Source organism: Suricata suricatta, chromosome 8 (genome assembly GCF_006229205.1).
Source record: "Suricata suricatta isolate VVHF042 chromosome 8, meerkat_22Aug2017_6uvM2_HiC, whole genome shotgun sequence".
Lineage (NCBI taxonomy): Eukaryota > Metazoa > Chordata > Mammalia > Carnivora > Herpestidae > Suricata > Suricata suricatta.
In genome coordinates, this window is record NC_043707.1 from 118588378 (window position 1) to 118599593 (window position 11216).

At 42.3% G+C, this 11216-nt stretch overlaps 1 long non-coding RNA gene across 1 annotated transcript in view; it reads right to left on the minus strand.

Annotated features, from left to right (window-relative positions):
* The window catches only part of LOC115298772, a 12853-nt gene extending 3028 nt beyond the window's left edge, over window positions 1-9825 (minus strand). Inside the window, exons 1-2 of the long non-coding RNA XR_003911853.1 lie at window positions 8849-9825; window positions 8143-8280 (exon numbers count right to left, since the gene is read on the minus strand). This is a non-coding gene — a long non-coding RNA (uncharacterized LOC115298772). The remainder of the gene's footprint in view (window positions 1-8142; window positions 8281-8848) is intronic.
* Window positions 9826-11216: the final 1391 nt, after the last annotated feature.

The window sequence follows — 11216 nt, forward strand, 5'->3', positions numbered from 1 at the left end:
CCCCAGAAGAGCCTTTCAACAAAACATCTGCAGTGCTCTGTTTAAATTCCTCTTTATAGAAGTGGGAATATGCTTCTTCCCTTAGGTATCTGTGTGGGGAATATCGGTCTGACTTGGAACATTGTGAGGCCGAATCAATAGCAACAGGCTTAATTTCACATGAGCAGTAGTAGCAGAAGGAGATGCCAGTTTCCGCCTCTCATGGCAGGAGCCGTGCAATGTTTGTCATTTTCTTACTGTGACCGAGTCATCCAGGAAGGCTGGTGCGGCTGCCAGCAAGAAGATTCGTATTGAGAGATAATTTTCCATGGGTCGCTTGCATTTCTGGATACTTTGCAAACAGAGGCACTAACTGACAGGACTTTTTTTTTTTGGACAATCTCTTCAAGGATGTTTGTTTGTCAACCATCTTTGGAATATAGATATCTTCTCCAGAGCAGAAGGCAGATTTGCTTACTATCCAGTGTAGTGAAGATAATGTCTCCCTCTGCAGCAAAGATCAGACAGTTGGGTCCCCTGAGCTCAGGGTTCTTCAGTGAATATGCAAACCCATTGACTGCATGGGAAGCATCCCTGTGAAACTTGGGGAACCAGAGGGGCTGCTGGCTCAGACATGAGCCACGTGCTTCCTGCTGATCCATGAGTAATGAAGTCCTTTGTCTCTGACCCATAAGTCTCCTGTCTTCTGCAGCATCCCTGATGCTATGCTAGCTAAGAGTCTGATGGGGTAAAATCCCAGACCCTTTACAATCTTCATGGTTCAACCATCTCACTTCTGAATACCATCAACAGACAAAAAGTGTTATTTATAAATGGTAACATTTATAAAGGCACAAAAAACTCTTCGGTGCCTACAAATAAATCTAAGAGATGTGCAAGATTTTCATGGAGAAAATTAGAAAACTTGATTAATGGTCACTCAAAAGATACAGATAAAGGGAGAGGTATAATTTGCTTGTAGAAGGAGGGACTCAACTATAAAGATGTCAACTCCTCCCCAAATTAATCTGTACATTTATTTCAATGTCAAAGGATTAAATAAAGGGGTTTTTAAATTAATGTTTTTGGAAACATTATCCTAAAGTCATATGAAAGAACAGCCAAAGGTAGCAAGCAACTTTGAAGACAATGAACACAGTGAAGAGAAAGCACCCCTCAGATGTCAGGACTTATACAACTAACTAAAGTAACTGAGACAGAGAGGCATTGGCAGAAGGACACACAAATAAATAAATGGGGCAGAACTGAAGGTGCAGAAGGGTGTGGACTGGAGGGTCGACATACGTCAAGGGTGGCATTTCATGAGGGGCCTGGCTGGTTCAGTTGGTAGAACATACAACTCTTTTTTTTTTTTAATGTTTTTAAATTTATTTTTGAGAGAGAGAGAGAGACAGAGAGAGAGAGAGAGAGAGAGAGAGAGAGAGAGAGAGAGAGACAGTATGAGCAGGGGAGGGTCAGAGAGAGAAGGAGTCCCAGGATCTGAAGACAGACTCCAGGCTCTGAGCTAGCTGTCAGCACAGAGCCCAACGCAGGGCTCGAACTCACAAACTGAGATCATGACCTGAGCCAAAGTCAGATGCTTAACCGACTGAGCCACCCGGGCTCCCCAGAATATACAACTCTTGATCTCAGGGTCATGGGTTCAAGCCCCATGTTAGGTGTAGAGCTTACTTAAAAAAAAGAGGGGCACCTGGGTGGCTTAGTAGTTAAGTGTCCCACTCTTGATCTCAGGGTCATGAGTTCAAGCCTCTCATTGGAGCCCACGCTGGGCATGAAGTCTACTTAAAAAAAAAAAAAAGATAATTAAACCAGTTTCTAAACTGTGGTGTGAAGTTGGGTTTCCATGTGGAAAGAAAAGACTTGCACTCTTCTATCACTGAGATTATCAAAGTCAATGCTGAGGGATATTAAATGTGAAAAATAAAACTTAACATATCTAAATAAAAATCTTTTCTAGAGATGCAAGCATGTGACTCTTGATTTTGGCTCATTATTATTTCACGGTTTGTAAGATCAAGCCCCCAGTCGGACTCCTCGTTAACAGCACAGAGCTTGCTTGAGATTCTGTCTCAGTCTCTCTCTCTGACATTCCCCTCCCCATCCCAAAGAAATACATAAACATTTAAAAATATATTTAAAGGGCACCTGGGTGGCTCAGTCGGTTGGGTGTCTGACTTCAGCTCAGGTCATGATCTCGTGTTGTGAGTTTAAGCCTCGTGTCTGGCATTGTGCCGACAGTTCAGAGCCTGGAGCCTGCTTCAGATTCTGTGTCTCCCTCTCTCTCTGCTCCTCCCCTGCTCACGCTCTGTCTCTTTCTGTCTCTCAAAAGTGAATAAATGTTAAAAAAAAAAAGTATTTAGAAAATCTTTTTAGACCTCATGACATGAAGATTTCTTAAACACGTTTAAGAAGCATAAACAATAAAGAAAATACAGATAGATTTGACTACATTAAAATTCCAAAGTATCGGGCGCCTAGGTGGCTCAGTCGGTTAAGCGTCCGGCTTCGGCTCAGGTCATGAGCTCACGGTTCATGGGTTCGAGCCCTGCGTCGGGCTCTGTGCTGACAGCTAGCTCAGAGCCTGGAGCCTGCTTCAGATTCTGTACCTTGCTCTCTCTGTGACCCTCCCCTGCTCATGCTGTCTCCCTGTCTCTCAAAAAAAATAATAAATAAAATAAAATTCCAAAGTATCATATAGCAAAAACATGATAAAAAATTAAAATCCAAGCCACAAGGCTGGGAGAAGATACACATATAATGCACATAGCAAAACATGAGGATTCAGGCTGCATAAAAAAGTTCTACAGATTGGGGGGCCCGGGTGGCTAAGTAACTTCAGCCTCAAGTCATGATCTCAGCATTTGTGAATTCGAACTTGGCGTCGGGCTCTGTGCTGACAGCTCAGAGCCTGGAACCTGCTTCAGATTCTGTGTCTCCCTCTCTCTCTGCCCCTCCCTTGCTTGCCCTCTGTCTCTTTCTGTCTTTCAGTCCCTTTCTTTCAAAAATAAATTAACATTAAAAAAATAAATTCTATGGATCAATGAAAAGATTACAAACGACTCAACAAAAAATCGAAGATAGGACATAAATAGGCAAACAATACACATATATGTGAAGTGATGTTTAATCTTAGCTATAATTTGTAGAGTGCTGATTAAAACCATAGTGAGCTGGGGTTTTACTCCCCGGGGTCGGTAACGCAAACATTTCCAGTCTGACTCTATTAAGAGTCAGGGAGTACGTGGAACAATGGGAACTCTTGTTAATGCTAAAAAAGGGCTTAAGTAATAACCACTTGGAAAAGCAATCTGGCAAAATCTAGTGAAGTATGCGCATATTCTCTAACCTAGCACTTCAGACCTGGAAATAAATCCCAACTCATGACAAGTACAAGAATATTCATTACAACACCGTGTAGCGTGAAAAATTCAAAACAACAGACTAATTAATGTACAAGTCAGTCTTGCTAGAGCTGCAAAGTAGACGGTTAAGATGAATGCACTAGAGAGACACGGACTGATCGACAGGCTGCCCCTAACATTTATGAGGCCCGGGACAAGGCTCAGGGCCCATCCCTGCTCTCTTCTCACTCTGGTTCCATCCCACACGGTGAAAACCTCATGCTAACTTGGTGACACGTTAGCCTATTTGTCCAAACTCTGCCCAAACCGATACTATCAACGGTTCGTGGACATGGATGATAGAAGCAAAATCATGAAAGCTTGCATGGAAATGCAGACTGGTGGACTAGGTCTCTGAAAGGCCTCCTAATCCCAAAGAATCAGATCTGGAGGAAAAAAAAATCTCTGAGGAGACAAAACTGTGAGCTGAGCCCAGCGCTCTGGGGGGTACACAGTTAGAGTAGGTGTTACCTAAGGGAGACACCCACTCAGCCCCACAGTCAGCAGTGCTGATGGGGCCGGGAGCAGGCTGGGAAACTGAGCCTGAGATTCCTGCGCCGACCCTCCTGCAAGTGCGCTCCAATGCTTTCAGGTTCACCACCCTCCCCAGCTCCCAGATACCATTGTATCAAAATAAAAAAATAAATAAATAATTTTCATGTTTATTTTGAGAGAGAGAGAGAGAGACAGAGTACGAACAGGGAAGGGGCAGAGAAAGAGGGAGACACAGAATCTGAAGCAGGCTCCAGGCTCTGAGCAGTTGGCACAGAGCCTGACATGGGGCTCGAACCCATGGATCGCGAGATCATGACCTGAGCCAAAGTCGGACACTTAACTGGCTGAGCCACCCAGTTGTCCCCCTCAAAAATGTTTTTAAAATCACCAACAGACCTACATTAAAAGAACTTCCAAGTATGTACCTTGGAAAGCAAAACAATGATCAAAGAAGACAAGTCTGAGTTGAAGGAGTGTTGAGGAAATACCAATGATAGGCATGTAGGTAAGTCTAAAGACACGTCATATGATAATATTGAGAAAGAAGGCAAATTTGTATGCTGAGAAAATGACAGACTGAAATGCAAGTCGGGGGCAGGTGGAAGGGACAGGCATTGGGGTTAGTGTCCCGAGGTGATGGTGCTGCTTGGCAGGAGGGTCGGGATATCAGATATAAGCCGTGTTAAGATATATAAGGTGCAAGGTAAAAGATTTTAAGAGATCCACTCTAAGGATAGGAACAGGGTCAGTGACTTCCAAACCAGTGGTCAGAAAAAGTGGAATAAGAAAACAGAAACTCAGTCTACTTTTAGAAGCAAGGAGGGGGGCACCTGGGTGGCTCAGTCTGTTAAGTGTTTGACTCTTCATTTCAGCTCAGGTCATGATCTCACGGTTCATGGGTTCAAGCCATAAGCCTGCTTGGGATTCTCCCTCTCTCTCTGCCCCCTCCCCTGCTCTCTCCCTCTCTCTCAAAAATAAGTAAACATTTTTTTAAAAAATAAAACAAAAATAAAAAATAAATAAAAAGGCAAGGAAGGAGAATGAAAAGCAAAGCAAAGGTGAGACAAACAGAAAGCAAAAGGTAAAATGTAGAGACAAGATAAATATGTTAGTAATAATAATAAATCGGCAATGCAGGGTTAAGTGGGAGAGTTTCAAACACCTCTCTTTAGTGTCGACTGCCATTTCTAATATGAAAGAAATGACGAAAAATATGGAAGATTTGAACCTTACCCTGAACAAGCCCAGCTCACCGACATAAAGAGAGTCCAACACCAAGACTTAGTCTTCCCAAGCACATGTGGAACATTTTAAAAAAATATTTAAAAATGTTTTTTAATTTATTTTTGAGCAACAGAGAGACAGCTTGAGCAGGGAAGGGTCAGAGAGAGGGGGTGGACACAGAATCCAAAGCAGGTTCCAGGCTCTGAGCTAGCTGTCAGCACAGAGCCCGATGCGGGACTCTAACCCATGAACCGTGAGATCATGACCTGAGCCGAAGCCGGACGCTTAACCGACAGAGCCACCCAGGCACCCCACACGTAGAACATTTAACAAACACTGAGCGCATTCCCGACCACACAGCATGTCTCACACCAATCACACACACTGTTATTCTCTGACCAAAATGCATTTAGGAATTGATAACGAGAAATAATTCCCACAGGTTTGGAAATTTAAAAGCACACTTCTGGAGACGGCCCAAATGCTCGTCAACAGGTGAACGGATCCCTAAGTGTAGTAGATTCAGACAGTGAGATACTACATCCAAAACACATCAGACATAAGCACGTACACACCACGACTGTGACAGGTGACACGAGAAAACTCGCAGAATGAATGTTGAGAGTAAGAAGCCAGAACAAGGAAATACTCCATAAGTCTATTTGCGTGAAACGTAAAAACAGACAAAATTAATGTACAAGGACAGAAGTAGAATACTTCTACATTTCCTCCGGGATGATGGCAGGGATGCTGAAAAATTCTGTATCTTTCTCTCACGTTTAGAAAATAGAAAAGAACCAGAAAATAAACCCCGTGAAAGCAGGATGGAAAAAAAATAATGAAGATGAGAGCAAAAATTAACAAAATAGAAAACAAAGATACAACAAAGAGGATTAATGAAGCCAAAGGAGAGTTCTTTGAAAAGATTAAGAAAATACTCAAACCTCTGAGGCTGATTTGCGTCTGAAAAGGAAAGGCACCAAAAAGTAAATATGAAGAAGGAAAAGGATGTGGTCACTACAGATCCAGGAAGATTGAAGAGAACAGTCTGGAGAACCGGTTATGTTTATTTCTCATTTCCGTCTCTTACGTCAGTCTTGATAAGTTGTCTTTGAAAGACACTCACCCACTGCACCTTCATTTTCCGATTTATTTGCACAAAGTTGTTTCTTACGGTTAACAAAAATCTTTCTCTAGTTAACTCCCTCTTTTCCTTATTCATTTGGCCTTTCTTTCTTTTTTCTTAATCACTCTCGCTACAAATGTACCTATTTTGTTAGTCATTTGCTTTATCGATCATCTGTGCTGGATCTTTGCTTTCTGTCAACATTGATTTTTTTGCTATCTTTATTATTTCTTGCTATTGGGGGGAGACATTGTTATTTTTTTAATGTTTATTTATTTTTGAGAGAGAGACAGACGAGTGTGAACAGGGGAACGGTCAGAGAGAGAGAGGGAGACACAGATTTTCAGGCTCTGAGCTGTCAGTACAGAGCCTGAGGTGGGGCTCGAACCAAGGACCTGTGAGATTCTGACTGAACTGATTTCAGTCACTTGAGCCACCCAGGTGCCCCGGGGGGAGGTGGGGAGACATTATTATGCTCTCTCTTTCTGGTGTCCTAACTCGAATGCTCTGGCACCAATGGGAAATCTTTATTAAGGTGCAATCTTTTTTTTTTTTTTTGAGAGAAAGAAAGAGAAAAAGCATGAGGGGCAGAGGGAGAGAGAGAGAGAGAGAGAGAGAGAGAGAGAGAGAGAGAGAGAGATTGAGAATCTAAAGCATGCTTCATACTCAGCATGGAGCCCAACGCAGAGCTGGATCCCATGGTTCTGGGATCATGACTTGAGCCAAAATGAAGAGTCAGACGCTTCACCGACTACACCACCCAGGCGCCCCAAGGTGCAATCTTTAATACAGGCATTTACAAGGATACACAGCCCCCCAAGGCTTGTTTTAGCTGTACTTAAATTTCAAAATGTCTTACTTTCATCATCAGCCAGTTCTTATAATTTGTATTTTTTCTTTGTCCCATTAAGTCTTTGGAGGTTTGATTTTAATTTTCAAACGTTAAGTTTACCTTTTTGTTATAGTTGTCTCATTTTAGTGGATTGTGGCCATAGGAAATGGCCTATGAGATATCAGTTCACTTTGTGGGAACACTTCTTTCATGACCTAGTATGGGAACAATTTTAATAAATGTTCTCATCCTGCATGAAAAGAATGCCGATTTTTCTGCCCAAGCTTCTTAATTGTGTTATTCAAATATTCTACATATTTACTAATCTTCTGGCCACTTGATTTGGTAACTATGGAGAAAGGAAAGATAAGATTCTCAGGAGGATTAGGGATTCATCCATCTTTCTTTGAAATTATCTCAAGTTTTACTTTCTATCAGTGGTCATCAGACTATGGTTTGTGGACCAAGTTTGGCCACCCATTTTTTGGGGTGCGTGATGGCTCAGTCGATTAAGTGTCTGACTTCAGCTCAGGTCATGATCTCGAAGTTCATGGGTTTGAGCCCGGCATCGGGCTGTGTGATGACAGTTCAGAGCCTGGAGCCTGCTTCAGATTCTGTGCCTTCCTCTCTCTCTCTGTCCCTCCCGCCCCACCCCCCCATGCTCATTTGCACACTCTCTCTTTCTCTCTCTCAAAAATATACATTAAATAAAATGATTCTGGCTGCAAGTCACAAAACTCAACAATAGTGACCAAAGCAAACTGAGATATGTTTCCTTTAAGTAACAAAAATTCCAAAGTCAGGCCATTGTCGGCATTATCTTCGCTGCTCCCTGAGGCCACCAGGTACCCAGGCTCTCTCTGTTTCCTTTACATTAGCAGTAGCCTGCAGGCCTTTGTGCTCACGTTTGTCATCAAGATTGCAAGAAGCCTGCAGCACTTTGAGGCCTCGTGTCTGTGGGCCAGGCAGGAGAAGGGAAAAGGAAAGAAATGCCTCCAGATTTCCCTGTCCATCCCAGTTTCCAGAACAGGGGGCACGTAAGCATCTTTTCCTTAATCACTGACCAAGAGAAATGAGGTTCCATGACTGGCTTAGCCCAGATTGCGATTCATCCTTTGTAGCTGGTATTTCGACATCACAAGAAGTAAACTGAGGCCAGTGGACAGACTCTCCTCCTAGACCAACAGATCTCTGCCTCCTCCCTGGGGAAAAAAAAATGGGGAATTCAGTAGCAAAGTGCAAAAGGTTTGGGGCATACCGTTGCTCAGACCATGGGCAGTGTCTGTTATGCCCTGGGTTGTCTTTTTTCATATTTTTGCTTTCAATATTTCTGTAGCTTTGTTTTAGCTAGATTATGTGTTTTCTTTCACTATGATAATTAGCAACTGTGAAACCAGTCCATTTACATTTTTTGTGATTATCAGCATTTAGAATGTTATTTCTAATTTTTTTTAATGTTTATTATTTGTTTTTGAGAGACAGCGCATGAGCAGAGGAGGGACAGAGAGAGAAGGAGACACAAAATCCAAAGCAGGCTCCAGAATCTGAGCTGTCAGCACAGCTGAACTCATGAGCCGAGCCGTGAGATCATGACCTGAGCCAAAGTCAGTCACTTCACTGACTGAGCCACTTGTGGTGCCCCCAAATGTTATTTCTAAATCCTCTTTTGTGTTTTCCATTTACCACATGTATTATCAATAGTTAGCTGTTACTACGTAACAAACGACCCCCAAACAGACATTTCACAACAACAAACATTTATTATCTCACCTAATTTCTTAGGGTCGGGAATCTGGGAACTTCATATCTACGCGATCCTGGCTCAGGCTACCTGGGAGGTTGCAAGCTGTCAGCCAGGGCTACAGCCATCCGAAGGGTCTGTTGAGGATCTGCTTCCAAGTTCATTCCCATGGCTAAGGACGGGAAGCTTCCGTTCCTCGCCACAGGAATTTCTCCATGCTCGTGAAACGGCTTTCCTAGAGTGAATGATCCGAAAAAGACAGACAGCGCATGGAGACAGCAACAGAATGAAAGCCGTGGGTTTTTTCTAATTGAGTTGCCAGATTTAGCCAATAAAAATACAGGATGCCCAGTTAAATTTAAATTTCAGGTAATAGTTCAATATTTGCACAGGCCATATTTATACTAAATACTTACTCATTGCTTATTCAAAAATTAAATTGGACTTCATGAATTTTATCTGGCAACCCTACTGATAACTTGACCTTGGAAGCAAAACTGGCTACATAATTTGGGGTGGCCCCTTATTAAAACATTAGTAGGAATTTCAAGTCAGTGAGAGCAGAGCACTAAACCAAGCACGGAGGCCTTCTGAGGACAGCTCCCTTTTACGTGGATTTTAGGCCCAGACAGCCAACCCTGCGTGCAAGTGACACACCATCGCCTCTACCATATTCTACGGCACGGGAACAAGTCACAAAGTCCTGCCCACACATTGTGGGGGGGGCCTTCACTTGGGTGTGGGTCCCAGGAGGCCGGGATCACTGGGGCCATCTTGGAAACTGGCGGGCCACACCAAGCTTTTCCTTTGCTTCTTTTATGTGTCATTTCCTGCCCAGAGGTGAACAGATTGGACTGTCTTCATTCCTTTTGTTTCCTCTCTGTGGGTTTAGAATACATTCTATTTCTGTTCTTTGATTAGTCATCCTTAAATTTTTTACATGCACGCTTCAACTTAACAAAGTCTAAAGTTAACCAATGTCCTTTTCTAGAACAATCAAGGACCTTAGTTAGAATACTTTTCAACTCTGATCATAGCTTCCTGCCTATAATTTGATTGTTCCCAGTGTTGTTTGTTTTTTTTTTTTTTTTTTGGTCTTACATTCTTTATTTTATTCCCCAAATGTCTGCAAAATTTTGATTTTTTTAAAATTTTATTTGAGAGAGAGTGCATGTAAGAGAGTAGGAGAGAGGGGCAGAGGGAGAGAGAGAATCTTAAGCAGGCTCCCCGCTCAGTGCAGAGCCTGATTTGGGGCTCAATCCCATGACTCTGGGACCATGACCTGAGCCGAAATCAAGAGTTGGATACTCACCTGACTGAGCCACCCCGGCACCCCTGTAAAACTTTTCTTATGGGGCGCCAGGAGGTGGTTCAGTCGGTTGAGTGTCTGACTTCGGCTCAGGTCATGATTTCATGGTCTGTGGTCTGTGGATTTGAGCCCCACGTCAGGTTCTGTGCTGACAGCTCAGAGCCTGGAACCTTCCTCAGATTCTGTGCTTCCTTCTCTTTCTGCCCCTAACCTGCTTGTGCTCTGTCTCTGTCTCTCTCAAAATAACATTAAAAATAATAGTTTATAGAAATAACCTTTTCTTATAAAGTCCATGCTTATTTGAATTTCCCACGCTTAATCATTTTCCTACTTTCCACTTCTTGCAAGCTACTTCTTTTTCCTGGGTTTATTTCCTGTGTTTCTTCTATTATCTTAATTTGACATCTTGTCAGAACTCTCCACGGTTTTACGCGATTTTTTAAAAGCTTGATTGCATCTCGCGTCCTATCCGTTTTGTTGTAGTTTGTGCAAAGAATTTATTTCATTGAAGCTTTTTAAAAGAACTTACTAAGTCTCTTTAAAAGACTTCAAGTTTCTGTTGGTTTCCATAGCGTTCCTTCCTGCTTTATTATTTCCTTTATTCTGCTCTCTTTGCGTTTTCTGATGGCCTTTTCCTAGTCTCAAGTCAGACACTTAATTCATTGTTGCCAATCCTTCCTGTTTTTAATAAATGCATTTCAGGCTAGAATTTTTCCTTCAAGTTCCACATGAGCTTTCTTGTGACTTAGTTTTAAATATCTTGTCATTTCCATGATAGTGTTCTCCTTACCTCCTGACTCACTCAGAAATGCGTTTCTAACTTTCAAAGCATATTGGATTTTTTGGCCAACCTTTTATTGTTGGTTTCTGATTTTAGTATATTGGGGTTAGAGAACTTGGCAGTGATATTGATTCTCTGAAAACAATTGTAGACTTTCTTGATACCCCATATGCAATATTTTTAAAAATGTTCCATGAGCTTGAAAACAATGGGTATTCTGCGGCGGGGGGGGGGGGGGGGGGCTGTAAAAGAAGTTTATGTTTAAAAACATTTTTTTAGCATTTATTTATTATTGAGAAACAGGGAG